The following is a 26,362-nucleotide window of genomic DNA, read 5'->3' on the forward strand; positions in this document are numbered from 1 at the left end:
CTAGGCTTAGGAAACTTGGTCTCCCTGCCGAAGCATAGTCAAACGTCCTGCCGAGCCTTACACACGAACTCCAGCAAAGTCCGATCGCCTGACACCTACTAGGCTTAGGAAGCTTGGTCTCCCTGCCGAGGTAAGGACGAACGTCCTGCCGAGCCTTACACTCAAACTCCTTCCATGTCCCCTCGCCCGAGGCCTACTAGGCTTAGGAAGCTTGGTCTCCCTACTGAGGTAAGGACGAACGTCCTGCTGAGCCTTACACTCGAACTCCGGGCAAGTCCCATCGCCTGACTCTTCTACTAGGCTTAGGAAGCTTGGTCTCCCTGCCGAAGTAAGGACGAACGTCCTGCCGAGCCTTAAACTCGAACTCAGGCCGAGTCCCCTCGCCCGAGACCTACTTGGCTTAGGAACCTAGGTCTCCCTGCCGAGGTAAGGTCGAACGTCCTGCCGAGCCTTACACTCGAACTTCGGCCAAATCCCATCGCCTGAATCCTACTAGGCTTAGGAAGGTTGGACTCCCTGCCGAGGTAAGGTCGAACGTCCTGCCGAGCCTTACACTCGGACTCCTTCCATGTCCCCTCGCCCGAGACCTACTAGGCTTAGGAAGCTTGGTCTCCCTGCCGAGGTAAGGTTGAAAGTCCTGCCGAGCCTTACACTCGAACTCCACCCAAGTCCCCTCGCCTGACTCTTAGTAGGCTTTAAAAGCTTGGTGTCCCAGACGAGGTAAGGTTCAAAGTCCTACTGAGCCTTACACTCGAACTCCACCCAAGTCCCCTTGCTTGACTCCTACAAGGCTTTGGAAACTTGGTCTCCCTGCCGAGGTAAGGTCGAACGTCCTGCTGAGCCTTAATCTCGAACTCCAAACCAGTCTCCTTGCCTGACTCTCCTACGAGACTTGTGAAGCTTGGTCTCCTTGCCGAGGTAAGGTCGAACGTCCTGCTGAGCCTTACACTCGAACTCTGGCCAAGTCCCCTCGCCTGACTCCTTCTAGACTTAGGAAGCTTGGTCTCCCTGCCGAGGTAAGGTCAAACGTCCTGCCGAGCCTTACACTCGAACTCCAAACCAGTCCCCTTGCCTGACTCTCCCACAAGGCATAGGAAGCTTGGTCTCCCTGCCGAGGTAAGGTCGAACGTCCTGCCGAGCCTTACACTCGAACTCCGGCCAAGTCCCCTTGCTTGACTCCTACAAGGCTTAGGAAGCCTGTTCTCCCTGCCGAGGTAAGGTCGAACGTCCTGCTGAGCCTTACTCTCGAACTCCAAACCAGTCCCCTTGCCTGACTCTCCCACGAGGCTTAGGAAGCTTGGTCTCCCTGCCGAGGTAAGGTCGAACGTCCTGCTAAGCCCTACACTCGAGCTCCTTCCATGTCCCCCCGCCCGAGACCTACTAGGCTTAGGAAGCTTGGTCTCCCTGCCGAGGTAAGGTCGAATGTCCTGCCAGGACTTACACTCGAACTCTGTCCGAGTCCACTCGCCTGACTCCTACTAGGCTTAGGAAATTTGGTCTCCCTGCCGAAGCATAGTCAAACGTCCTGCCGAGCCTTACACACGAACTCCAGCAAAGTCCGATCGCCTGACACCTACTAGGCTTAGGAAGCTTGGTCTCCCTACCGAGGTAAGGACGAACGTCCTGCCGAGCCTTACACTCAAACTCCTTCCATGTCCCCTCGCCCGAGACCTACTAGGCTTAGGAAGCTTGGTCTCCCTACTGAGGTAAGGACGAACGTCCTGCTGAGCCTTACACTCGAACTCCGGGCAAGTCCCATCGCCTGACTCTTCTACTAGGCTTAGGAAGCTTGGTCTCCCTGCCGAAGTAAGGACGAACGTCCTGCCGAGCCTTACACTCGAACTCAGGCCAAGTCCCCTCGCCGGAGACCTACTAGGCTTAGGAAGCATGGTCTCCCTGCCGAGGTAAGGTCAAACATCCTGCCGAGCCTTACACTCGAACTCCGGCCAAATCCCATCGCCTGAATCCTACTAGGCTTAGGAAGCTTGGACTCCCTGCCGAGGTATAGTCGAACGTCCTGCAAAGCCTTACACTCGAACTCCTTCCTTGTCCCCTCGCCCGAGACCTACTTGGCTTAGGAACCTAGGTCTCTCTGCCGAGGTAAGGTCGAACGTCCTGCCGAGCCTTACACTCGGACTCCTTCCATGTCCCCTCGCCCGAGACCTACTAGGCTTAGGAAGCTTGGTCTCCCTGCCGAGGTAAGGTTGAAAGTCCTGCCGAGCCTTACACTCGAACTCCACCCAAGTCCCCTCGCCTGACTCTTAGTAGGCTTTAAAAGCTTGGTGTCCCAGACGAGGTAAGGTCGAAAGTCCTACTGAGCCTTACACTGGAACTCCAGCCAAGTCCCCTCGCTTGACTCCTACAAGGCTTTGGAAACTTGGTCTCCCTGCCGAGGTAAGGTCGAACGTCCTGCCGAGCCTTACACTCGAACTCCAAACCAGTCCCCTTGCCTGACTCTCCCACAAGGCTTAGGAAGCTTGGTCTCCCTGCCGAGGTAAGGTCAAACGTCCGGCTAAGCCCTACACTCGAACTCCTTCCATGTCCCTTCGCCCGAGACCTACTAGGCTTAGGAAGCTTGGTCTCCCTGCCGAGGTAAGGTCGAACGTCCTGCCGAGCCTTACACTCGAACTCCAAACCAGTCCCTTGCCTGACTCTCCCACAAGGCTTAGGAAGCTTGGTCTCCCTGCCGAGGTAAGGTCGAACGTCCTGCTAAGCCCTACACTCGAACTCCTTCCATGTCCCCTCGCCCGAGACCTACTAGGCTTAGGAAGCTTGGTCTCCCTGCCGAGGTAAGATGGAAAGTCCTGCCGAGCCTTACACTCGAACTTCGGCCAAGTCCCCTTGCTTGACTCCTACAAGGCTTAGGAAGCCTGTTCTCCCTGCCGAGGTAAGGTCGAACGTCCTGCTGAGCCTTACTCTCGAACTCCAAACCAGTCCCCTTGCCTGACTCTCCCACGAGGCTTAGGAAGCTTGGTCTCCCTGCCGAGGTAAGGTCGAACGTCCTGCTAAGCCCTACACTCGAACTCCTTCCATGTCCCCCCGCCCGAGACCTACTAGGCTTAGGAAGCTTGGTCTCCCTGCCGAGGTAAGGTCGAATGTCCTGCCAGGACTTACACTCGAACTCTGTCCGAGTCCACTCGCCTGACTCCTACTAGGCTTAGGAAGCTTGGTCTCCCTGCCGAGGTAGAGTCGAACATCCTGCCGAGCCTTCCACTCAAACTTCGGCCAAGTCTGATCGCCTGACACCTACTAGGCTTAAGAAGCTTGGTCTCCCTGCCGAGGTAAGGACGAACGTCCTGCCGAGCCTTTCACTCGAACTCTGGCCAAGTACCCTCGCCAGACTCCTACTAGGCTTAGGAAGCTTGGTCTCCCTGCCAAAGCATAGTCAAACGTCCTGCCGAGCCTTACACTCGAACTCCGGCCAAGTCCGATCGCATGACACCTACTAGGCTTAGGAAGCTTGGTCTCCCTGCCGAGGTAAGGACTAACGTCCTGCCGAGCCTTACACTCGAACTCCTTCCATGTCCCCTCGCCCGAGACCTACTAGGCTTAGGAAGCTTGGTCTCCCTGCCGAGGTAAGGTCGAACGTCCTGCCGAGCCTTACACTCGAACTTCGGCCAAATCCCATCGCCTGAATCCTACTAGGCTTAGGAAGCTTGGACTCCCTGCCGAGGTAAGGTCGAACGTCCTGCAGAGCCTTAGACTCGAACTCCTTCCATGTCCCCTCGCCCGAAACCTACTAGGCTTAGGAAGCTTTGTCTCCCTGCCGAGGTAAGGTCGAAAGTCCTGCCGAGCCTTACACTCGAACTCCACCCAAGTCCCCTCGCCTGACTCTTAGTAGGCTTTAAAAGCTTGGTGTCCCAGACGAGGTAAGGTCGAAAGTCCTGCTGAGCCTTACACTCGAACTCCAGCCAAGTCCCCTTGCTTGACTCCTACAAGGCTTTGGAAACTTGGTCTCCCTGCCGAGGTAAGGTCGAACGTCCTGCTGAGCCTTACACTCGAACTCTGGCCAAGTCCCCTCGCCTGACTCCTTCTAGGCTTAGGAAGCTTGGACTCCCTGCCGAGGTAAGGTCGAACGTCCTGCAGAGCCTTACACTCGAACTCCTTCCATGTCCCCTCGCCTGAATCCTACTAGGCTTAGGAAGCTTGGTCTCCCTGCCGAGGCAAGGTCAAACCTCCTGCCAAGCCTTACATTCGAACTCCGGACAAATCCCATCGCCTGACTCCTACTAGGCTTAGGAAGCTTTGTCTCTTTTCCGAGGTAAGGTCGAAAGTCCTCCCGAGCCTTACACTCGAACTCCACCCAAGTCCCCTCGCCTGACTCTTACTCGGCTTTAAAAGCTTGGTCTCTCTGACGAGGTAAGGACGAACGTCCTGCTGAGCCTTACACTCGAACTCCAAACCAGTCCCCGTGCCTGACTCTCCCACGAGCCTTAGGAAGCTTGGTCTCCCTGCCGAGGTAATGGCGAACGTCCTGCTAAGCCCTACTCTCGAACTCCTTCCATGTCCCCTCGCCCGAGACCTACTAGGCTTAGGAAGCTTGGTCTCCCTGCCGAGGTAAGGTCGAAAGTCCTGCCGAGCCTTACTCTCGAACTCCAAACCAGTCCCCTTGCCTGAATCTCCCACGGGGCTTAGGAAGCTTGGTCTCCTTGCCGAGGTAAGGTCGAATGTCCTGCCGAGACTTACACTCGAACTCTGTCCGAGTCCACTCGCCTGACTCCTACTAGGCTTAGGAAGCTTGGTCTCCCTGCCGAGGTAAGGACGAACGTCCTGCCGAGCCTTACACTCGAACTCAGGCCAAGTCCCCTCGCCCGAGACCTACTAAGCTTAGGAAGCTTGGTCTCCCTGCCGAGGTAAGGTCGAACGTCCTGCCGAGCCTTACACTCGAACTTTGGCCAAATCCCATCGCCTGAATCCTACTAGGCTTAGGAAGTTTGGACTCCCAGCCGAGGTAAGGTCGAACGTCCTGCGGAGCCTTACACTCGAACTCCTTCCATGTCCCCTCGCCCGAGACCTACTAGGCTTAGGAAGCTTTGTCTCCCTGCCGAGGTAAGGTCGAAAGTCCTGCCGAGCCTTACACTCGAACTCCACCCAAGTCCCCTCGCCTGAATCTTACTAGGGGTTTAAAGCTTGGTCTCCCTGACGAGGTAAGTTCGAACGTCCTGCTGAGCCTTACTCTCGAACTCCAAACCAGTCCCCTTGCCTGACTCTCCCACGAGGCTTAGGAAGCTTGGTCTCCCTGCCGAGGTAAGGTCGAACGTCCTGCTAAGCCTTACACTCGAACTCCTTCCATGTCCCCTCGCCCGAGACCTACTAGGCTTAGGAAGCTTGGTCTCCCTGCCGAGGTAAGGTCGAAAGTCCTGCCGAGCCTTACACTCGAACTCCAAACCAGTCCCCTTGCCTGACTCTCCCACGAGGCTTAGGAAGCTTGGTCTCCTTGCCGAGGTAAGGTCGAACGTCCTGCCGAGCCTTACACTCGAACTCCACCCAAGTCCCCTCGCCTGACTCTTACTCGGCTTTAAAAGCTTGGTCTCTCTGACGAGGTAAGGTCGAACGTCCTGCTGAGCCTTACACTCGAACTCCAAACCAGTCCCCTTGCCTGACTCTCCCACGAGCCTTAGGAAGCTTGGTCTAGCTGCCGTGGTAAGGTCGAAGGTCCTGCTAAGCCCTACTCTCGAACTCCTTCCATGTCCCCTCGCCCGAGACCTACTAGGCTTAGGAAGCATGGTCTCCCTGCCGAGGTAAGGTCAAACATCCTGCCGAGCCTTACACTCGAACTTCGGCCAAATCCCATCTACTGAATCCTAATAGGCTTAGGAATCTTGGTCTCCCTGCCGAAGCATAGTCAAATGTCCAGCAGAGCCTTACACTCGAACTCCAAACCAGTCTCCTTGCCTAACTCTCCCACGAGGCTTAGGAAGCTTGGTCTCCTTGCCGAGGTAAGGTCGAAAGTCCTGCTGAGCCTTAATCTCGAACTCCAAACCAGTCTCCTTGCCTAACTCTCCCACGAGGCTTAGGAAGCTTGGTCTCCTTGCCGAGGTAAGGTCGAACGTCCTGCCGAGCCTTACACTCGAACTTTGGCCAAATCCCATCGCCTGAATCCTACTAGGCTTAGGAAACTTGGACTCCCAGCCGAGGTAAGGTCGAATGTCCTGCGGAGCCTTACACTCGAACTCCTTCCATGTCCCCTCGCCCGAGACCTACTAGGCTTAGGAAGCTTGGTCTCCCTGCCGAGGTAAGGTCGAAAGTCCTGCCGAGCCTTACACTCGAACTCCACCCAAGTCCCCTCGCCTGAATCTTACTAGGCTTTTAAAGCTTGGTCTCCCTGACGAGGTAAGTTCGAACGTCCTGCTGAGCCTTACTCTAGAACTCCAAACCAGTCCCCTTGCCTGACTCTCCCACGAGGCTTAGGAAGCTTGGTCTCCCTGCCGAGGTAAGGTCGAACGTCCTGCTAAGCCCTACACTCGAACTCCTTCCATGTCCCCTCGCCCGAGACCTACTAGGCTTAGGAAGCTTGGTCTCCCTCCCGAGGTATAGTCGAACGTCCTGCCGAGCCTTCCTTTCAAACTCCGGCCAAGTCCGATCGCCTGACACCTACTCGGCTTAGGAAGCTTGGTCTCCCTGCCGAGGTAAGGACGAACGTCCTGCCGAGCCTTTCACTCTAACTCCGGCCAAGTACCCTCGCCAGACTCCTACTAGGCTTAGGAAGCTTGGTCTCCCTGCCGAGGTAAGGTCGAATGTCCTGCCGAGCCTTACACTCGAACTTCGGCCAAATCCCATCGCCTGAATCCTACTAGGCTTAGGAAGCTTGGACTCCCTGCCGAGGTAAGGTCGAACGTCCTGCAGAGCCTTAGACTCGAACTCCTTCCATGTCCCCTCGCCCGAAACCTACTAGGCTTAGGAAGCTTTGTCTCCCTGCCGAGGGAAGGTCGAAAGTCCTGCCGAGCCTTACACTCGAACTCCACCCAAGTCCCCTCGCCTGACTCTCCGTAGGCTTTAAAAGCTTGGTGTCCCAGACGAGGTAAGGTCGAAAGTCCTGCTGAGCCTTACACTCGAACTCCAGCCAAGTCCCCTTGCTTGACTCCTACAAGGCTTTGGAAACTTGGTCTCCCTGCCGAGGTAAGGTCGAACGTCCTGCTGAGCCTTACACTCGAACTCTGGCCAAGTCCCCTCGCCTGACTCCTTCTAGGCTTAGGAAGCTTGGACTCCCTGCCGAGGTAAGGTCGAACGTCCTGCAGAGCCTTACACTCGAACTCCTTCCATGTCCCCTCGCCTGAATCCTACTAGGCTTAGGAAGCTTGGTCTCCCTGCCGAGGCAAGGTCAAACCTCCTGCCAAGCCTTACATTCGAACTCCGGACAAATCCCATCGCCTGACGCCTACTAGGCTTAGGAAGCTTGGTCTCCCTGCCGAGGTAAGGTCGAACGTCCTGCTAAGCCCTACACTCGAACTCCACCCAAGTCCCCTCGCCTGACTCTTACTCGGCTTTAAAAGCTTGGTCTCTCTGACGAGGTAAGGTCGAACGTCCTGCTGAGCCTTACACTCGAACTCCAAACCAGTCCCCGTGCCTGACTCTCCCACGAGCCTTAGGAAGCTTGGTCTCCCTGCCGAGGTAATGGCGAACGTCCTGCTAAGCCCTACTCTCGAACTCCTTCCATGTCCCCTCGCCCGAGACCTACTAGGCTTAGGAAGCTTGGTCTCCCTGCCGAGGTAAGGTCGAAAGTCCTGCCGAGCCTTACACTCGAACTCCGACCAAGTCCTCTTGCTTGACTCCTACAAGGCTTAGGAAGCTTGGTCTCCCTGCCGAGGTAAGGTCGAACGTCCTGCTGAGCCTTACTCTCGAACTCCAAACCAGTCCCCTTGCCTGAATCTCCCACGGGGCTTAGAAAGCTTGGTCTCCCTGCCGAGGTAAGTTCGAATGCCCTGCCGAGACTTCCATTCAAACTCCGGCCAAGTCTGGTCGTCAGACACCTACTAGGCTTAGGAAGCTTGGTCTCCCTGCCGAGGTAAGGTCGAATGTCCTGCCGAGACTTACACTCGAACTCTGTCGAAGTCCACTCGCCTGACTCCTACTAGGCTTAGGAAGCTTGGTCTCCCTGCCGAGGTAAGGACGAACGTCCTGCCGAGACATACACTCGAACTCAGGCCAAGTCCCCTCGCCCGAGACCTACTAAGCTTAGGAAGCTTGGTCTCCCTGCCGAGGTAAGGTCGAACGTCCTGCCGAGCCTTACACTCGAACTTTGGCCAAATCCCATCGCCTGAATCCTACTAGGCTTAGAAAGTCTGGACTCCCAGCCGAGGTAAGGTCGAACGTCCTGCGGAGCCTTACACTCGAACTCCTTACATGTCCCCTCGCCCGAGACCTACTAGGCTTAGGAAGCTTGGTCTCCCTGCCGAGGTAAGGTCGAAAGTCCTGCCGAGCCTTACACTCGAACTCCACCCAAGTCCCCTCGCCTGAATCTTACTAGGGGTTTAAAGCTTGGTCTCCCTGACGAGGTAAGTTCGAACGTCCTGCTGAGCCTTACTCTCGAACTCCAAACCAGTCCCCTTGCCTGACTCTCCCACGAGGCTTAGGAAGCTTGGTCTCCCTGCCGAGGTAAGGTCGAACGTCCTGCTAAGCCCTACACTCGAACTCCTTCCATGTCCCCTCGCCCGAGACCTACTAGGCTTAGGAAGCTTGGTCTCCCTGCCGAGGTAAGGTCGAAAGTCCTGCCGAGCCTTACACTCGAACTCCAAACCAGTCCCCTTGCCTGACTCTCCCACGAGGCTTAGGAAGCTTGGTCTCCTTGCCGAGGTAAGGTCGAACGTCCTGCCGAGCCTTACACTCGAACTCCACCCAAGTCCCCTCGCCTGACTCTTACTCGGCTTTAAAAGCTTGGTCTCTCTGACGAGGTAAGGTCGAACGTCCTGCTGAGCCTTACACTCGAACTCCTTCCATGTCCCCTCGCCCGAGACCTACTAGGCTTAGGAAGCTTGGTCTCCCTACCGAGGTAAGGTCGAAAGTCCTGCCGAGCCTTACACTCGAACTCCACCCAAGTCCCCTCGCCTGAATCTTACTAGGGGTTTAAAGCTTGGTCTCCCTGACGAGGTAAGTTCGAACGTCCTGCTGAGCCTTACTCTCGAACTCCAAACCAGTCCCCTTGCCTGACTCTCCCACAAGGCTTAGGAAGCTTCGTCTCCCTGCCGAGGTAAGGTCGAATGTCCTGTTAAGCCCTACACTCGAACTCCTTCCATGTCCCCTCGCCCGAGACCTACTAGGCTTAGGAAGCTTGGTCTCCCTGCCGAGGTAAGGTCTAAAGTCCTGCCGAGCCTTACACTCGAACTCCACCCAAGTCCCCTCGCCTGATTCTTAGTAGGCTTTAAAAGCTTGGTGTCCCAGACGAGGTAAGGTCGAAAGTCCTGCTGAGCCTTACACACAAACTCCAGCCAAGTCCCCTTGCTTGACTCCTACAAGGCTTTGGAAACTTGGTCTCCTTGCCGAGGTAAGGCCGAACGTCCTGCTGAGCCTTACACTCGAACTCCTTCCATGGCCCCCCGCCCGAGACCTACTTGGCTTAGGAACCTAGGTCTCCCTGCCGAGGTAAGGTCGAATGTCCTGCCGAGCCTTACTCTCGAACTCCAGCAAAGTCCGATCGCCTGACACCTACTAGGCTTAGGAAGCTTGGTCTCCCTGCCGAGGTAAGGACGAACGTCCTGCCGAGCCTTACACTCAAACTCCTTCCATGTCCCCTCGCCCGAGACCTACTAGGCTTAGGAAGCTTGGTCTCCCTACTGAGGTAAGGACGAACGTCCTGCTGAGCCTTACACTCGAACTCCGGGCAAGTCCCATCGCCTGACTCTTCTACTAGGCTTAGGAAGCTTGGTCTCCCTGCCGAGGTAAGGTCGAACGTCCTGCTAAGCCCTACACTCGAACTCCTTCCATGTCCCCTCGCCCGAGACCTACTAGGCTTAGGAAGCTTGGTCTCCCTGCCGAGGTAAGGTCAAACATCCTGCCGAGCCTTACACTCGAACTCCGGCCAAATCCCATCGCCTGAATCCTACTAGGCTTAGGAAGCTTGGACTCCTTGCCTAGGTATAGTCGAACATCCTGCAAAGCCTTACACTCGAACTCCTTCCATGTCCCCTCGCCCGAGACCTACTTGGCTTAGGAACCTAGGTCTCCCTGCTGAGGTAAGGTCGAACGTCCTGCCGAGCCTTACACTCGAACTTCGGCCAAATCCCATCGCCTGAATCCTACTAGGCTTAGGAAGGTTGGACTCCCTGCCGAGGTAAGGTCGAAAGTCCTGCCGAGCCTTACACTCGAACTCCACCCAAGTCCCCTCGCCTGACTCTTAGTAGGCTTTAAAAGCTTGGTGTCCCAGACGAGGTAAGGTCGAAAGTCCTACTGAGCCTTACACTCGAACTCCAGCCAAGTCCCCTTGCTGGACTCCTACAAGGCTTTGGAAACTTGGTCTCCCTGCCAAGGTAAGGTCGAACGTCCTGCTGAGCCTTAATCTCGAACTCCAAACCAGTCTCCTTGCCTGATTCTCCCACAAGGCTTAGGAAGCTTGGTCTCCTTGCCGAGGTAAGGTCGAACGTCCTGCTGAGCCTTACACTCGAACTCTGGCCAAGTCCCCTCGCCTGACTCCTACTAGGCTTAGGAAGCTTTGTCTCCCTGCCGAGGGAAGGTCGAAAGTCCTGCCGAGCCTTACACTCGAACTCCACCCAAGTCCCCTCGCCTGACTCTCCGTAGGCTTTAAAAGCTTGGTGTCCCAGACGAGGTAAGGTCGAAAGTCCTGCTGAGCCTTACACTCGAACTCCAGCCAAGTCCCCTTGCTTGACTCCTACAAGGCTTTGGAAACTTGGTCTCCCTGCCGAGGTAAGGTCGAACGTCCTGCTGAGCCTTACACTCGAACTCTGGCCAAGTCCCCTCGCCTGACTCCTTCTAGGCTTAGGAAGCTTGGACTCCCTGCCGAGGTAAGGTCGAACGTCCTGCAGAGCCTTACACTCGAACTCCTTCCATGTCCCCTCGCCTGAATCCTACTAGGCTTAGGAAGCTTGGTCTCCCTGCCGAGGCAAGGTCAAACCTCCTGCCAAGCCTTACATTCGAACTCCGGACAAATCCCATCGCCTGACGCCTACTAGGCTTAGGAAGCTTGGTCTCCCTGCCGAGGTAAGGTCGAACGTCCTGCTAAGCCCTACACTCGAACTCCACCCAAGTCCCCTCGCCTGACTCTTACTCGGCTTTAAAAGCTTGGTCTCTCTGACGAGGTAAGGTCGAACGTCCTGCTGAGCCTTACACTCGAACTCCAAACCAGTCCCCGTGCCTGACTCTCCCACGAGCCTTAGGAAGCTTGGTCTCCCTGCCGAGGTAATGGCGAACGTCCTGCTAAGCCCTACTCTCGAACTCCTTCCATGTCCCCTCGCCCGAGACCTACTAGGCTTAGGAAGCTTGGTCTCCCTGCCGAGGTAAGGTCGAAAGTCCTGCCGAGCCTTACACTCGAACTCCGACCAAGTCCTCTTGCTTGACTCCTACAAGGCTTAGGAAGCTTGGTCTCCCTGCCGAGGTAAGGTCGAACGTCCTGCTGAGCCTTACTCTCGAACTCCAAACCAGTCCCCTTGCCTGAATCTCCCACGGGGCTTAGAAAGCTTGGTCTCCCTGCCGAGGTAAGTTCGAATGCCCTGCCGAGACTTCCATTCAAACTCCGGCCAAGTCTGGTCGTCAGACACCTACTAGGCTTAGGAAGCTTGGTCTCCCTGCCGAGGTAAGGTCGAATGTCCTGCCGAGACTTACACTCGAACTCTGTCGAAGTCCACTCGCCTGACTCCTACTAGGCTTAGGAAGCTTGGTCTCCCTGCCGAGGTAAGGACGAACGTCCTGCCGAGACATACACTCGAACTCAGGCCAAGTCCCCTCGCCCGAGACCTACTAAGCTTAGGAAGCTTGGTCTCCCTGCCGAGGTAAGGTCGAACGTCCTGCCGAGCCTTACACTCGAACTTTGGCCAAATCCCATCGCCTGAATCCTACTAGGCTTAGGAAGTCTGGACTCCCAGCCGAGGTAAGGTCGAACGTCCTGCGGAGCCTTACACTCGAACTCCTTACATGTCCCCTCGCCCGAGACCTACTAGGCTTAGGAAGCTTGGTCTCCCTGCCGAGGTAAGGTCGAAAGTCCTGCCGAGCCTTACACTCGAACTCCACCCAAGTCCCCTCGCCTGAATCTTACTAGGGGTTTAAAGCTTGGTCTCCCTGACGAGGTAAGTTCGAACGTCCTGCTGAGCCTTACTCTCGAACTCCAAACCAGTCCCCTTGCCTGACTCTCCCACGAGGCTTAGGAAGCTTGGTCTCCCTGCCGAGGTAAGGTCGAACGTCCTGCTAAGCCCTACACTCGAACTCCTTCCATGTCCCCTCGCCCGAGACCTACTAGGCTTAGGAAGCTTGGTCTCCCTGCCGAGGTAAGGTCGAAAGTCCTGCCGAGCCTTACACTCGAACTCCAAACCAGTCCCCTTGCCTGACTCTCCCACGAGGCTTAGGAAGCTTGGTCTCCTTGCCGAGGTAAGGTCGAACGTCCTGCCGAGCCTTACACTCGAACTCCACCCAAGTCCCCTCGCCTGACTCTTACTCGGCTTTAAAAGCTTGGTCTCTCTGACGAGGTAAGGTCGAACGTCCTGCTGAGCCTTACACTCGAACTCCTTCCATGTCCCCTCGCCCGAGACCTACTAGGCTTAGGAAGCTTGGTCTCCCTGCCGATGTAAGGTCGAAAGTCCTGCCGAGCCTTACACTCGAACTCCACCCAAGTCCCCTCGCCTGAATCTTACTAGGGGTTTAAAGCTTGGTCTCCCTGACGAGGTAAGTTCGAACGTCCTGCTGAGCCTTACTCTCGAACTCCAAACCAGTCCCCTTGCCTGACTCTCCCACGAGGCTTAGGAAGCTTCGTCTCCCTGCCGAGGTAAGGTCGAATGTCCTGTTAAGCCCTACACTCGAACTCCTTCCATGTCCCCTCGCCCGAGACCTACTAGGCTTAGGAAGCTTGGTCTCCCTGCCGAGGTAAGGTCTAAAGTCCTGCCGAGCCTTACACTCGAACTCCACCCAAGTCCCCTCGCCTGATTCTTAGTAGGCTTTAAAAGCTTGGTGTCCCAGACGAGGTAAGGTCGAAAGTCCTGCTGAGCCTTACACACAAACTCCAGCCAAGTCCCCTTGCTTGACTCCTACAAGGCTTTGGAAACTTGGTCTCCTTGCCGAGGTAAGGTCGAACGTCCTGCTGAGCCTTACACTCGAACTCCTTCCATGGCCCCCCGCCCGAGACCTACTTGGCTTAGGAACCTAGGTCTCCCTGCCGAGGTAAGGTCGAATGTCCTGCCGAGCCTTACTCTCGAACTCCAGCAAAGTCCGATCGCCTGACACCTACTAGGCTTAGGAAGCTTGGTCTCCCTGCCGAGGTAAGGACGAACGTCCTGCCGAGCCTTACACTCAAACTCCTTCCATGTCCCCTCGCCCGAGACCTACTAGGCTTAGGAAGCTTGGTCTCCCTACTGAGGTAAGGACGAACGTCCTGCTGAGCCTTACACTCGAACTCCGGGCAAGTCCCATCGCCTGACTCTTCTACTAGGCTTAGGAAGCTTGGTCTCCCTGCCGAGGTAAGGTCGAACGTCCTGCTAAGCCCTACACTCGAACTCCTTCCATGTCCCCTCGCCCGAGACCTACTAGGCTTAGGAAGCTTGGTCTCCCTGCCGAGGTAAGGTCAAACATCCTGCCGAGCCTTACACTCGAACTCCGGCCAAATCCCATCGCCTGAATCCTACTAGGCTTAGGAAGCTTGGACTCCTTGCCTAGGTATAGTCGAACATCCTGCAAAGCCTTACACTCGAACTCCTTCCATGTCCCCTCGCCCGAGACCTACTTGGCTTAGGAACCTAGGTCTCCCTGCTGAGGTAAGGTCGAACGTCCTGCCGAGCCTTACACTCGAACTTCGGCCAAATCCCATCGCCTGAATCCTACTAGGCTTAGGAAGGTTGGACTCCCTGCCGAGGTAAGGTCGAAAGTCCTGCCGAGCCTTACACTCGAACTCCACCCAAGTCCCCTCGCCTGACTCTTAGTAGGCTTTAAAAGCTTGGTGTCCCAGACGAGGTAAGGTCGAAAGTCCTACTGAGCCTTACACTCGAACTCCAGCCAAGTCCCCTTGCTGGACTCCTACAAGGCTTTGGAAACTTGGTCTCCCTGCCAAGGTAAGGTCGAACGTCCTGCTGAGCCTTAATCTCGAACTCCAAACCAGTCTCCTTGCCTGACTCTCCCACAAGGCTTAGGAAGCTTGGTCTCCTTGCCGAGGTAAGGTCGAACGTCCTGCTGAGCCTTACACTCGAACTCTGGCCAAGTCCCCTCGCCTGACTCCTACTAGGCTTAGGAAGCTTGGTCTCCCTGCCGAGGTAAGGTCGAACGTCCTGCTGAGCCTTACACTCGAACTCTGGCCAAGTCCCCTCGCCTGAATCCTACTAGGCTTAGGAAGCTTGGTCTCCCTGCCGAGGCAAGGTCAAACCTCCTGCCAAGCCTTACACTCGAACTCCGGACAAATCCCATCGCCTGACTCCTACTAGACTTAGGAAGCTTTGTCTCTTTTCCGAGGTAAGGTCGAAAGTCCTGCCGAGCCTTACACTCGAACTCCACCCAAGTCCCCTCGCCTGACTCTTACTCGGCTTTAAAAGCTTGGTCTCTCTGACGAGGTAAGGTCGAACGTCCTGCTGAGCCTTACACTCGAACTCCAAACCAGTCCCCGTGCCTGACTCTCCCACGAGCCTTAGGAAGCTTGGTCTCCCTGCCGAGGTAAAGTCGAACGTCCTGCTAAGCCCTACTCTCTAACTCCTTCCATGTCCCCTCGCCCGAGACCTACTAGGCTTAGGAAGCTTGGTCTCCCTGCCGAGGTAAGGTCGAAAGTCCTGCCGAGCCTTACACTCGAACTCCGGCCAAGTCCCCTTGCTTGACTCCTACAAGGCTTAGGAAGCTTGGTCTCCCTGCCGAGGTGAGGTCGAACGTCCTGCTGAGCCTTACTCTCGAACTCCAAACCAGTCCCCTTGCCTGAATCTCCCACGAGGCTTAGGAAGCTTGGTCTCCCTGCCGAGGTAAGGTCGAACGTCGTGCTAAGCCCTACACTCGAACTCCTCCCATGTCTCCCCGCCCGAGACCTACTAGGCTTAGGAAGCTTGGTCTCCCTGCCGAGGTAAGGTCGAATGTCCTGCCGAGACTTACACTCGAACTCTGTCCAAGTCCACTCGCCTGACTCCTACTAGGCTTAGGAAGCTTGGTCTCCCTGCCGAGGTAAGGACGAACGTCCTGCCGAGCCTTACACTCGAACTCAGGCCAAGTCCCCTCGCCCGAGACCTACTAAGCTTAGGAAGCTTGGTCTCCCTGCCGAGGTAAGGTCGAACGTCCTGCCGAGCCTTACACTCGAACTTTGGCCAAATCCCATCGCCTGAATCCTACTAGGCTTAGGAAGTTTGGACTCCCAGCCGAGGTAAGGTCGAACGTCCTGCGGAGCCTTACACTCGAACTCCTTCCATGTCCCCTCGCCCGAGACCTACTAGGCTTAGGAAGCTTGGTCTCCCTGCCGAGGTAAGGTCGAAAGTCCTGCCGAGCCTTACACTCGAACTCCACCCAAGTCCCCTCGCCTGAATCTTACTAAGGGTTTAAAGCTTGGTCTCCCTGACGAGGTAAGTTCGAACGTCCTGCTGAGCCTTACTCTCGAACTCCAAACCAGTCCCCTTGCCTGACTTTCCCACGAGGCTTAGGAAGCTTGGTCTCCCTGCCGAGGTAAGGTCGAACGTCCTGCTAAGCCCTACACTCGAACTCCTTCCATGTCCCCTCGCCCGAGACCTACTAGGCTTAGGAAGCTTGGTCTCCTTGCCGAGGTAAGGTCGAACGTCCTGCCGAGCCTTACACTCGAACTCCACCCAAGTCCCCTCGCCTGACTCTTACTCGGCTTTAAAAGCTTGGTCTCTCTGACGAGGTAAGGTCGAACGTCCTGCTGAGCCTTACACTCGAACTCCTTCCATGTCCCCTCGCCCGAGACCTACTAGGCTTAGGAAGCTTGGTCTCCCTGCCGAGGTAAGGTCGAAAGTCCTGCCGAGCCTTACACTCGAACTCCACCCAAGTCCCCTCGCCTGAATCTTACTAGGGGTTTAAAGCTTGGTCTCCCTGACGAGGTAAGTTCGAACGTCCTGCTGAGCCTTACTCTCGAACTCCAAACCAGTCCCCTTGCCTGACTCTCCCACGAGGCTTAGGAAGCTTCGTCTCCCTGCCGAGGTAAGGTCGAATGTCCTGCTAAGCCCTACACTCGAACTCCTTCCATGTCCCCTCGCCCGAGACCTACTAGGCTTAGGAAGCTTGGTCTCCCTGCCGAGGTAAGGTCTAAAGTCCTGCCGAGCCTTACACTCGAACTCCTTCCATGGCCCCCCGCCCGAGACCTACTTGGCTTAGGAACCTAGGTCTCCCTGCCGAGGTAAGGTCGAATGTCCTGCCGAGCCTTACTCTCGAACTCCAGCAAAGTCCGATCGCCTGACACCTACTAGGCTTAGGAAGCTTGGTCTCCCTGCCGAGGTAAGGACGAACGTCCTGCCGAGCCTTACACTCAAACTCCTTCCATGTCCCCTCGCCCGAGACCTACTAGGCTTAGGAAGCTTGGTCTCCCTACTGAGGTAAGGACGAACGTCCTGCTGAGCCTTACACTCGAACTCCGGGCAAGTCCCATCGCCTGACTCTTCTACTAGGCTTAGGAAGCTTGGTCTCCCTGCCGAGGTAAGGTCGAACGTCCTGCTAAGCCCTACACTCGAACTCCTTCCCTGTCCCCTCGCCCGAGACCTACTAGGCTTAGGAAGCTTGGTCTCCCTGCCGAGGTAAGGTCAAACATCCTGCCGAGCCTTACACTCGAACTCCGGCCAAATCCCATCGCCTGAATCCTACTAGGCTTAGGAAGCTTGGACTCCCTGCCTAGGTATAGTCGAACATCCTGCAAAGCCTTACACTCGAACTCCTTCCATGTCCCCTCGCCCGAGACCTACTTGGCTTAGGAACCTAGGTCTCCCTGCTGAGGTAAGGTCGAACGTCCTGCCGAGCCTTACACTCGAACTTCGGCCAAATCCCATCGCCTGAATCCTACTAGGCTTAGGAAGGTTGGACTCCCTGCCGAGGTAAGGTCGAAAGTCCTGCCGAGCCTTACACTCGGACTCCTTCCATGTCCCCTCGCCCGAGACCTACTAGGCTTAGGAAGCTTGGTCTCCCTGCCGAGGTAAGGTTGAAAGTCCTGCCGAGCCTTACACTCGAACTCCACCCAAGTCCCCTCGCCTGACTCTTAGTAGGCTTTAAAAGCTTGGTGTCCCAGACGAGGTAAGGTCGAAAGTCCTACTGAGCCTTACACTCGAACTCCAGCCAAGTCCCCTTGCTGGACTCCTACAAGGCTTTGGAAACTTGGTCTCCCTGCCAAGGTAAGGTCGAACGTCCTGCTGAGCCTTAATCTCGAACTCCAAACCAGTCTCCTTGCCTGACTCTCCCACAAGGCTTAGGAAGCTTGGTCTCCTTGCCGAGGTAAGGTCGAACGTCCTGCTGAGCCTTACACTCGAACTCTGGCCAAGTCCCCACGCCTGACTCCTACTAGGCTTAGGAAGCTTGGTCTCCCTGCCGAGGTAAGGTCGAACGTCCTGCTGAGCCTTACACTCGAACTCTGGCCAAGTCCCCTCGCCTGAATCCTACTAGGCTTAGGAAGCTTGGTCTCCCTGCCGAGGCAAGGTCAAACCTCCTGCCAAGCCTTACACTCGAACTCCGGACAAATCCCATCGCCTGACTCCTACTAGACTTAGGAAGCTTTGTCTCTTTTCCGAGGTAAGGTCGAAAGTCCTGCCGAGCCTTACACTCGAACTCCACCCAAGTCCCCTCGCCTGACTCTTACTCGGCTTTAAAAGCTTGGTCTCTCTGACGAGGTAAGGTCGAACGTCCTGCTGAGCCTTACACTCGAACTCCAAACCAGTCCCCGTGCCTGACTCTCCCACGAGCCTTAGGAAGCTTGGTCTCCCTGCCGAGGTAATGGCGAACGTCCTGCTAAGCCCTACTCTCTAACTCCTTCCATGTCCCCTCGCCCGAGACCTACTAGGCTTAGGAAGCTTGGTCTCCCTGCCGAGGTAAGGTCGAAAGTCCTGCCGAGCCTTACACTCGAACTCCGGCCAAGTCCCCTTGCTTGACTCCTACAAGGCTTAGGAAGCTTGGTCTCCCTGCCGAGGTGAGGTCGAACGTCCTGCTGAGCCTTACTCTCGAACTCCAAACCAGTCCCCTTGCCTGAATCTCCCACGAGGCTTAGGAAGCTTGGTCTCCCTGCCGAGGTAAGGTCGAACGTCGTGCTAAGCCCTACACTCGAACTCCTCCCATGTCTCCCCGCCCGAGACCTACTAGGCTTAGGAAGCTTGGTCTCCCTGCCGAGGTAAGGTCGAATGTCCTGCCGAGACTTACACTCGAACTCTGTCCAAGTCCACTCGCCTGACTCCTACTAGGCTTAGGAAGCTTGGTCTCCCTGCCGAGGTAAGGACGAACGTCCTGCCGAGCCTTACACTCGAACTTTGGCCAAATCCCATCGCCTGAATCCTACTAGGCTTAGGAAGTTTGGACTCCCAGCCGAGGTAAGGTCGAACGTCCTGCGGAGCCTTACACTCGAACTCCTTCCATGTCCCCTCGCCCGAGACCTACTAGGCTTAGGAAGCTTGGTCTCCCTGCCGAGGTAAGGTCGAAAGTCCTGCCGAGCCTTACACTCGAACTCCACCCAAGTCCCCTCGCCTGAATCTTACTAGGGGTTTAAAGCTTGGTCTCCCTGACGAGGTAAGTTCGAACGTCCTGCTGAGCCTTACTCTCGAACTCCAAACCAGTCCCCTTGCCTGACTTTCCCACGAGGCTTAGGAAGCTTGGTCTCCCTGCCGAGGTAAGGTCGAACGTCCTGCTAAGCCCTACACTCGAACTCCTTCCATGTCCCCTCGCCCGAGACCTACTAGGCTTAGGAAGCTTGGTCTCCCTGCCGAGGTAAGGTCGAAAGTCCTGCCGAGCCTTACACTCGAACTCCACCCAAGTCCCCTCGCCTGATTCTTAGTAGGCTTTAAAAGCTTGGTGTCCCAGACGAGGTAAGGTCGAAAGTCCTGCTGAGCCTTACACACAAACTCGAGCCAAGTCCCCTTGCTTGACTCCTACAAGGCTTTGGAAACTTGGTCTCCCTGCCGAGGTAAGGTCGAACGTCCTGCCGAGCCTTACACTCGAACTTCGGCCAAATCCCATCTCCTGAATCCTACTAGGCTTAGGAATCTTGGTCTCCCTGCCGAAGCATAGTCAAATGTCCTGCCGAGCCTTTCACTCGAACTCTGGCCAAGTACCCTCGCTAGACTCCTACTAGGCTTAGGAAACTTGGTCTCCCTGCCGAAGCATAGTCAAATGTCCTGTTGAGCCTTACACACGAACTCCAGCAAAGTCCGATCGCCTGACACCTACTAGGCTTAGGAAGCTTGGTCTCCTTGCCGAGGTAAGGACGAACGTCCTGCCGAGCCTTACACTCAAACTCCTTCCATGTCCCCTCGCCCGAGACCTACTAGGCTTAGGAAGCTTGGTCTCCCTACTGAGGTGAGGACGAACGTCCTGCTGAGCCTTACACTCGAACTCCGGGCAAGTCCCATCGCCTGACTCTTCTACTAGGCTTAGGAAGCTTGGTCTCCCTGCCGAAGTAAGGACGAACGTCCTGCCGAGCCTTACACTCGAACTCAGGCCGAGTCCCCTCGCCCGAGACCTACTAGGCTTAGGAAGCATGGTCTCCCTGCCGAGGTAAGGTCAAACATCCTGCCGAGCCTTACACTCGAACTCCGGCCAAATCCCATCGCCTGAATCCTACTAGGCTTAGGAAGCTTGGACTCCCTGCCGAGGTATAGTCGAACGTCCTGCAAAGCCTTACACTCGAACTCCTTCCATGTCCCCTCGCCCGAGACCTACTTGGCTTAGGAACCTAGGTCTCCCTGCCGAGGTAAGGTCGAACGTCCTGCCGAGCCTTACACTCGAACTTCGGCCAAATCCCATCGCCTGAATCCTACTAGGCTTAGGAAGGTTGGACTCCCTGCCGAGGTAAGGTCGAACGTCCTGCCGAGCCTTACACTCGGACTCCTTCCATGTCCCCTCGCCCGAGACCTACTAGGCTTAGGAAGCTTGGTCTCCCTGCCGAGGTAAGGTTGAAAGTCCTGCCGAGCCTTACACTCGAACTCCACCCAAGTCCCCTCGCCTGACTCTTAGTAGGCTTTAAAAGCTTGGTGTCCCAGACGAGGTAAGGTTCAAAGTCCTACTGAGCCTTACACTCGAACTCCAAACCAGTCTCCTTGCCTGACTCTCCCACGAGACTTGTGAAGCTTGGTCTCCTTGCCGAGGTAAGGTCGAACGTCCTGCTGAGCCTTACACTCGAACTCTGGCCAAGTCCCCTCGCCTGACTCCTTCTAGGCTTAGGAAGCTTGGTCTCCCTACCGAGGTAAGGTCAAACGTCCTGCCGAGCCTTACACTCGAACTCCAAACCAGTCCCCTCGCCCGAGACCTACTAGGCTTAGGAAGCTTGGTCTCCCTGCCGAGGTAAGATGGAAAGTCCTGCCGAGCCTTACACTCGAACTCCGGCCAAGTCCACTTGCTTGACTCCTACAAGGCTTAGGAAGCCTGTTCTCCCTGCCGAGGTAAGGTCGAACGTCCTGCTGAGCCTTACTCTCGAACTCCAAACCAGTCCCCTTGCCTGACTCTCCCACGAGGCTTAGGAAGCTTGGTCTCCCTGCCGAGGTAAGGTCGAACGTCCTGCTAAGCCCTACACTCGAACTCCTTACATGTCCCCCCGCCCGAGACCTACTAGGCTTAGGAAGCTTGGTCTCCCTGCCGAGGTAAGGTCGAATGTCCTGCCAGGACTTACACTCGAACTCTGTCCGAGTCCACTCGCCTGACTCCTACTAGGCTTAGGAAGCTTGGTCTCCCTGCCGAGGTAGAGTCGAACATCCTGCCGAGCCTTCCACTCAAACTTCGGCCAAGTCTGATCGCCTGACACCTACTAGGCTTAAGAAGCTTGGTCTCCCTGCCGAGGTAAGGACGAACGTCCTGCCGAGCCTTTCACTCGAACTCTGGCCAAGTACCCTCGCCAGACTCCTACTAGGCTTAGGAAGCTTGGTCTCCCTGCCAAAGCATAGTCAAACGTCCTGCCGAGACTTACACTCGAACTCCGGCCAAGTCCGATCGCATGACACCTACTAGGCTTAGGAAGCTTGGTCTCCCTGCCGAGGTAAGGACTAACGTCCTGCCGAGCCTTACACTCGAACTCAGGCCAAGTCCCCTCGCCCGAGACCTACTAGGCTTAGGAAGCTTGGTCTCCCTGCCGAGGTAAGGTCGAACGTCCTGCCGAGCCTTACACTCGAACTTTGGCCAAATCCCCTCGCCTGAATCCTACTAGGCTTAGGAAGGTTGGACTCCCTGACGAGGTAAGTTCGAACGTCCTGCTGAGCCTTATTCTAGAACTCCAAACCAGTCCCCTTGCCTGACTCTCCCACGAGGCTTAGGAAGCTTGGTCTCCCTGCCGAGGTAAGGTCGAACGTCCTGCTAAGCCCTACACTCGAACTCCTTCCATGTCCCCTCGCCCGAGACCTACTAGGCTTAGGAAGCTTGGTCTCCCTGCCGAGGTAAGTTCGAATGCCCTGCCGAGACTTCCATTCAAACTCCGGCCAAGTCTGATCGTCTGACACCTACTAGGCTTAGGAAGCTTGGTCCCCCTGCCGAGGTAAGGACGAACGTCCTGCCGAGCCTTTCACTCGAACTCTGGCCAAGTATCCTCGCCAGACTCCTACTAGGCTTAGGAAGCTTGGTCTCCCTGCCGAAGCATGGTCAAACGTCCTGCCGAGCCTCACACTCGAACTCTGGCCAAGTCCGATCGCCTGACACCTACTAGGCTTAGGAAGCTTGGTCTCCCTGCCGAGGTAAGGTCAAACGTCCTGCTAAGCCCTACACTCGAACTCCTACCATGTCCCTTCGCCCGAGACCTACTAGGCTTAGGAAGCTTGGTCTCCCTGCCGAGGTATAGTCGAACGTCCTGCCGAGCCTTCCACTCAAACTCCGGCCAAGTCCGATCGCCTGACACCTACTAGGCTTAGGAAGCTTGGTCTCCCTGCCGAGGTAAGGTCGAACGTCCTGCCGAGCCTTTCACTCGAACTCCGGCCAAGTACCCTCGCCAGACTCCTACTAGGCTTAGGAAGCTTGGTCTCCCTGCCGAGGTAAGGTCGAATGTCCTGCCGAGCCTTACACTCGAACTTCGGCCAAATCCCATCGCCTGAATCCTACTAGGCTTAGGAAGCTTGGACTCCCTGCCGAGGTAAGGTCGAACGTCCTGCTGAGCCTTACACTCGAACTCCAGCCAAGTCCCCTTGCTTGACTCCTACAAGGCTTTGGAAACTTGGTCTCCCTGCCGAGGTAAGGTCGAACGTCCTGCTGAGCCTTACACTCGAACTCCAAACCAGTCCCCGTGCCTGACTCTCCCACGAGCATTAGGAAGCTTGGTCTCCCTGCCGAGGTAATGGCGAACGTCCTGCTAAGCCCTACACTCGAACTCCTCCCATGTCTCCCCGCCCGAGACCTACTAGGCTTAGGAAGCTTGGTCTCCCTGCCGAGGCAAGGTCAAACCTCCTGCCAAGCCTTACACTCGAACTCCGGACAAATCCCATCGCCTGACTCCTACTAGGCTTAGGAAGCTTTGTCTCTTTTCCGAGGTAAGGTCGAATGTCCTGCCGAGCCTTACACTCGAACTCCACCCAAGTCCCCTCGCCTGACTCTTACTCGGCTTTAAAAGCTTGGTCTCTCTGACGAGGTAAGGTCGAACGTCCTGCTGAGCCTTACACTCGAACTCCAAACCAGTCCCCGTGCCTGACTCTCCCACGAGCATTAGGAAGCTTGGTCTCCCTGCCGAGGTAATGGCGAACGTCCTGCTAAGCCCTACTCTCGAACTCCTTCCATGTCCCCTCGCCTGAGACCTACTAGGCTTAGGAAGCTTGGTCTCCCTGCCGAGGTAAGGTCGAAAGTCCTGCCGAGCCTTACACTCGAACTCCGGCCAAGTCCCCTTGCTTGACTCCTACAAGGCTTAGGAAGCTTGGTCTCCCTGCCGAGGTAAGGTCGAACGTCCTGCTGAGCCTTACTCTCGAACTCCAAACCAGTCCCCTTGCCTGAATCTCCCACGAGGCTTAGGAAGCTTGGTCTCCCTGCCGAGGTAGGGTCGAACGTCCTGCTAAGCCCTACACTCGAACTCCTCCCATGTCTCCCCGCCCGAGACCTACTAGGCTTAGGAAGCTTGGTCTCCCTGCCGAGGTAAGGTCGAATGTCCTGCCGAGACTTACACTCAAACTCTGTCCAATTCCACTCGCCTGTCTCCTACTAGGCTTAGGAAGCTTGGTCTCCCTGCCGAGGTAAGGACGAACGTCCTGCCGAGCCTTACACTCGAACTCAGGCCGAGTCCCCTCGCCCGAGACCTACTAAGCTTAGGAAGCTTGGTCTCCCTGCCGAGGTAAGGTCGAACGTCCTGCCGAGCCTTACACTCGAACTTTGGCCAAATCCCATCGCCTGAATCCTACTAGGCTTAGGAAGTTTGGACTCCCAGCCGAGGTAAGGTCGAACGTCCTGCGGAGCCTTACACTCGAACTCCTTCCATGTCCCCTCGCCCGAGACCTACTAGGCTTAGGAAGCTTGGTCTCCCTGACGAGGTAAGTTCGAACGTCCTGCGGAGCCTTACTCTCGAACTCCAAACCAGTCCCCTTCCCTGACTCTCCCACGAGGCTTAGGAAGCTTGGTCTCCCTGCCGAGGTAAGGTCGAACGTCCTGCTAAGCCCGACACTCGAACTCCTTCCATGTCCCCTCGCCCGAGACCTACTAGGCTTAGGAAGCTTGGTCTCCCTGCCGAGGTAAGTTCGAATGCCCTGCCGAGACTTCCATTCAAACTCCGGCCAAGTCTGATCGTCAGACACCTACTAGGCTTAGGAAGCTTGGTCTCCCTGCCGAGGTAAGGTCAAACGTCCTGCTAAGCCCTACACTCGAACTCCTTCCATGTCCCTTCGCCCGAGACCTACTAGGCTTAGGAAGCTTGGTCTCCCTGCCGAGGTAAGGTCGAATGTCCTGCCGAGACTTACACTCGAACTCTGTCCAAGTCCACTCGCCTGAATCCTACTAGGCTTAGGAAGCTTGGTCTCCCTGCCGAGGTATAGTCGAACGTCTTGCCGAGCCTTCCACTCAAACTCCGGCCAAATCTGATCGCCTGACACCTACTAGGCTTAGGAAGCTTGGTCTCCCTGCCGAGGTAAGGACGAACGTCCTGCCGAGCCTTTCACTCGAACTCCGGCCAAGTACCCTCGCCAGACTCCTACTAGGCTTAGGAAGCTTGGTCTCCCTGCCGAAGCATAGTCAAACGTCCTGCCGAGCCTTACACACGAACTCCGGCCAAGTCCGATCGCCTGACACCTACTAGGCTTAGGAAGCTTGGTCTCCCTACCGAGGTAAGGACGAACGTCCTGCCGAGCCTTACACTCGAACTCAGGCCAAGTCCCCTCGCCCGAGACCTACTAGGCTTAGGAAGCTTGGTCTCCCTGCCGAGGTAAGGTCGAACGTCCTGCAGAGCCTTACACTCGAATTCCTTCCATGTCCCCTTTCCCGAGACCTACTAGGCTTAGGAAGCTTGGTCTCCCTGCCGAGGTAAGGTCGAACGTCCTGCAGAGCCTTACACTCGAACTCCTTCCATGTCCCCTCGCCCGAGACCTACTAGGCTTAGGAAGCTTGGTCTCCCTGCCGAGGTAAGGTCTAAAGTCCTGCCGAGCCTTACACTCGAACTCCACCCAAGTCCCCTCGCCTGATTCTTAGTAGGCTTTAAAAGCTTGGTGTCCCAGACTAGGTAAGGTCGAAAGTCCTGCTGAGCCTTACACACAAACTCCAGCCAAGTCCCCTTGCTTGACTCCTACAAGGCTTTGGAAACTTGGTCTCCCTGCCGAGGTAAGGTCGAACGTCCTGCTGAGCCTTAATCTTGAACTCCAAACCAGTCCCCTTGCCTGACTCTCCCACGAGGCTTAGGAAGCTTGGTCTCCTTGCCGAGGTAAGGTCGAACGTCCTGCTGAGCCTTACACTCGAACTCTGGCCAAGTCCCCTCGCCTGACACCTACTAGGCTTAGGAAGCTTGGTCTCCCTGCCGAGGTAAGGTCGAACGTCCTGCAGAGCCTTACACTCGAACTCCTTCCATGTCCCCTCGCCCGAGACCTACTAGGCTTAGGAAGCTTGGTCTCCCTGCCGAGGTAAGGTCAAACATCCTGCCGAGCCTTACACTCGAACTCGGGACAAATCCCATCGCCTGAATCCTACTAGGCTTAGGAAGCTTGGACTCCCTGCCGAGGTATAGTCGAACGTCCTGCAAAGCCTTACACTCGAACTCCTTCCATGGCCCCCCGCCCGAGACCTACTTGGCTTATGAACCTAGGTCTCCCTGCCGAGGTAAGGTCGAATGTCCTGCCGAGCCTTACACTCGAACTTCGGCCAAATCCCATCTCCTCAATCCTACTAGGCTTAGGAATCTTGGTCTCCCTGCCGAAGCATAGTCAAATGTCCTGCAGAGCCTTACACTCGAACTCCAAACCAGTCTCCTTGCCTAACTCTCCCACGAGGCTTAGGACGCTTGGTCTCCTTGCCGAGGTAAGGTCGAAAGTCCTGCTGAGCCTTAATCTCGAACTCCAAACCAGTCTCCTTGCCTAACTCTCCCACGAGGCTTAGGAAGCTTGGTCTCCTTGCCGAGGTAAGGTCGAACATCCTGCTGAGCCTTACACTTGAACTCCGGACAAATCCCATCGCCTGACTCCTACTAGGCTTAGGAAGCTAGGTCTCCCTTCCGAGGTAAGGTCGAAAGTCCTGCCGAGCCTTACACTCGAACTCCACCCAAGTCCCCTCGCCTGACTCTTACTCGGCTTTAAAAGCTTGGTCTCTCTGACGAGGTAAGGTCGAACGTCCTGCTGAGCCTTACTCTCGAACTCCAAACCAGTCCCCTTGCCTGACTCTCCCACGAGGCTTAGGAAGCTTGGTCTCCCTGCCGAGGTAAGGTCGAACGTCCTGCTAAGCCCTACACTCGAGCTCCTTCCATGTCCCCCCGCCCGAGACCTACTAGGCTTAGGAAGCTTGGTCTCCCTGCCGAGGTAAGGTCGAACGTCCTGCTAAGCCCTACACTCGAACTCCTTCCATGTCCCCTCGCCCGAGACCTACTAGGCTTAGGAAGCTTGGTCTCCCTGCCGAGGTAAGTTCGAACGTCCTGCCGAGCCTTACACTCGAACTCCGGCCAAGTCCCCTTGCTTGACTC

Source organism: Lonchura striata, chromosome W (genome assembly GCF_050655825.1).
Source record: "Lonchura striata isolate lonStrDom1 chromosome W, ASM5065582v1, whole genome shotgun sequence".
Lineage (NCBI taxonomy): Eukaryota > Metazoa > Chordata > Aves > Passeriformes > Estrildidae > Lonchura > Lonchura striata.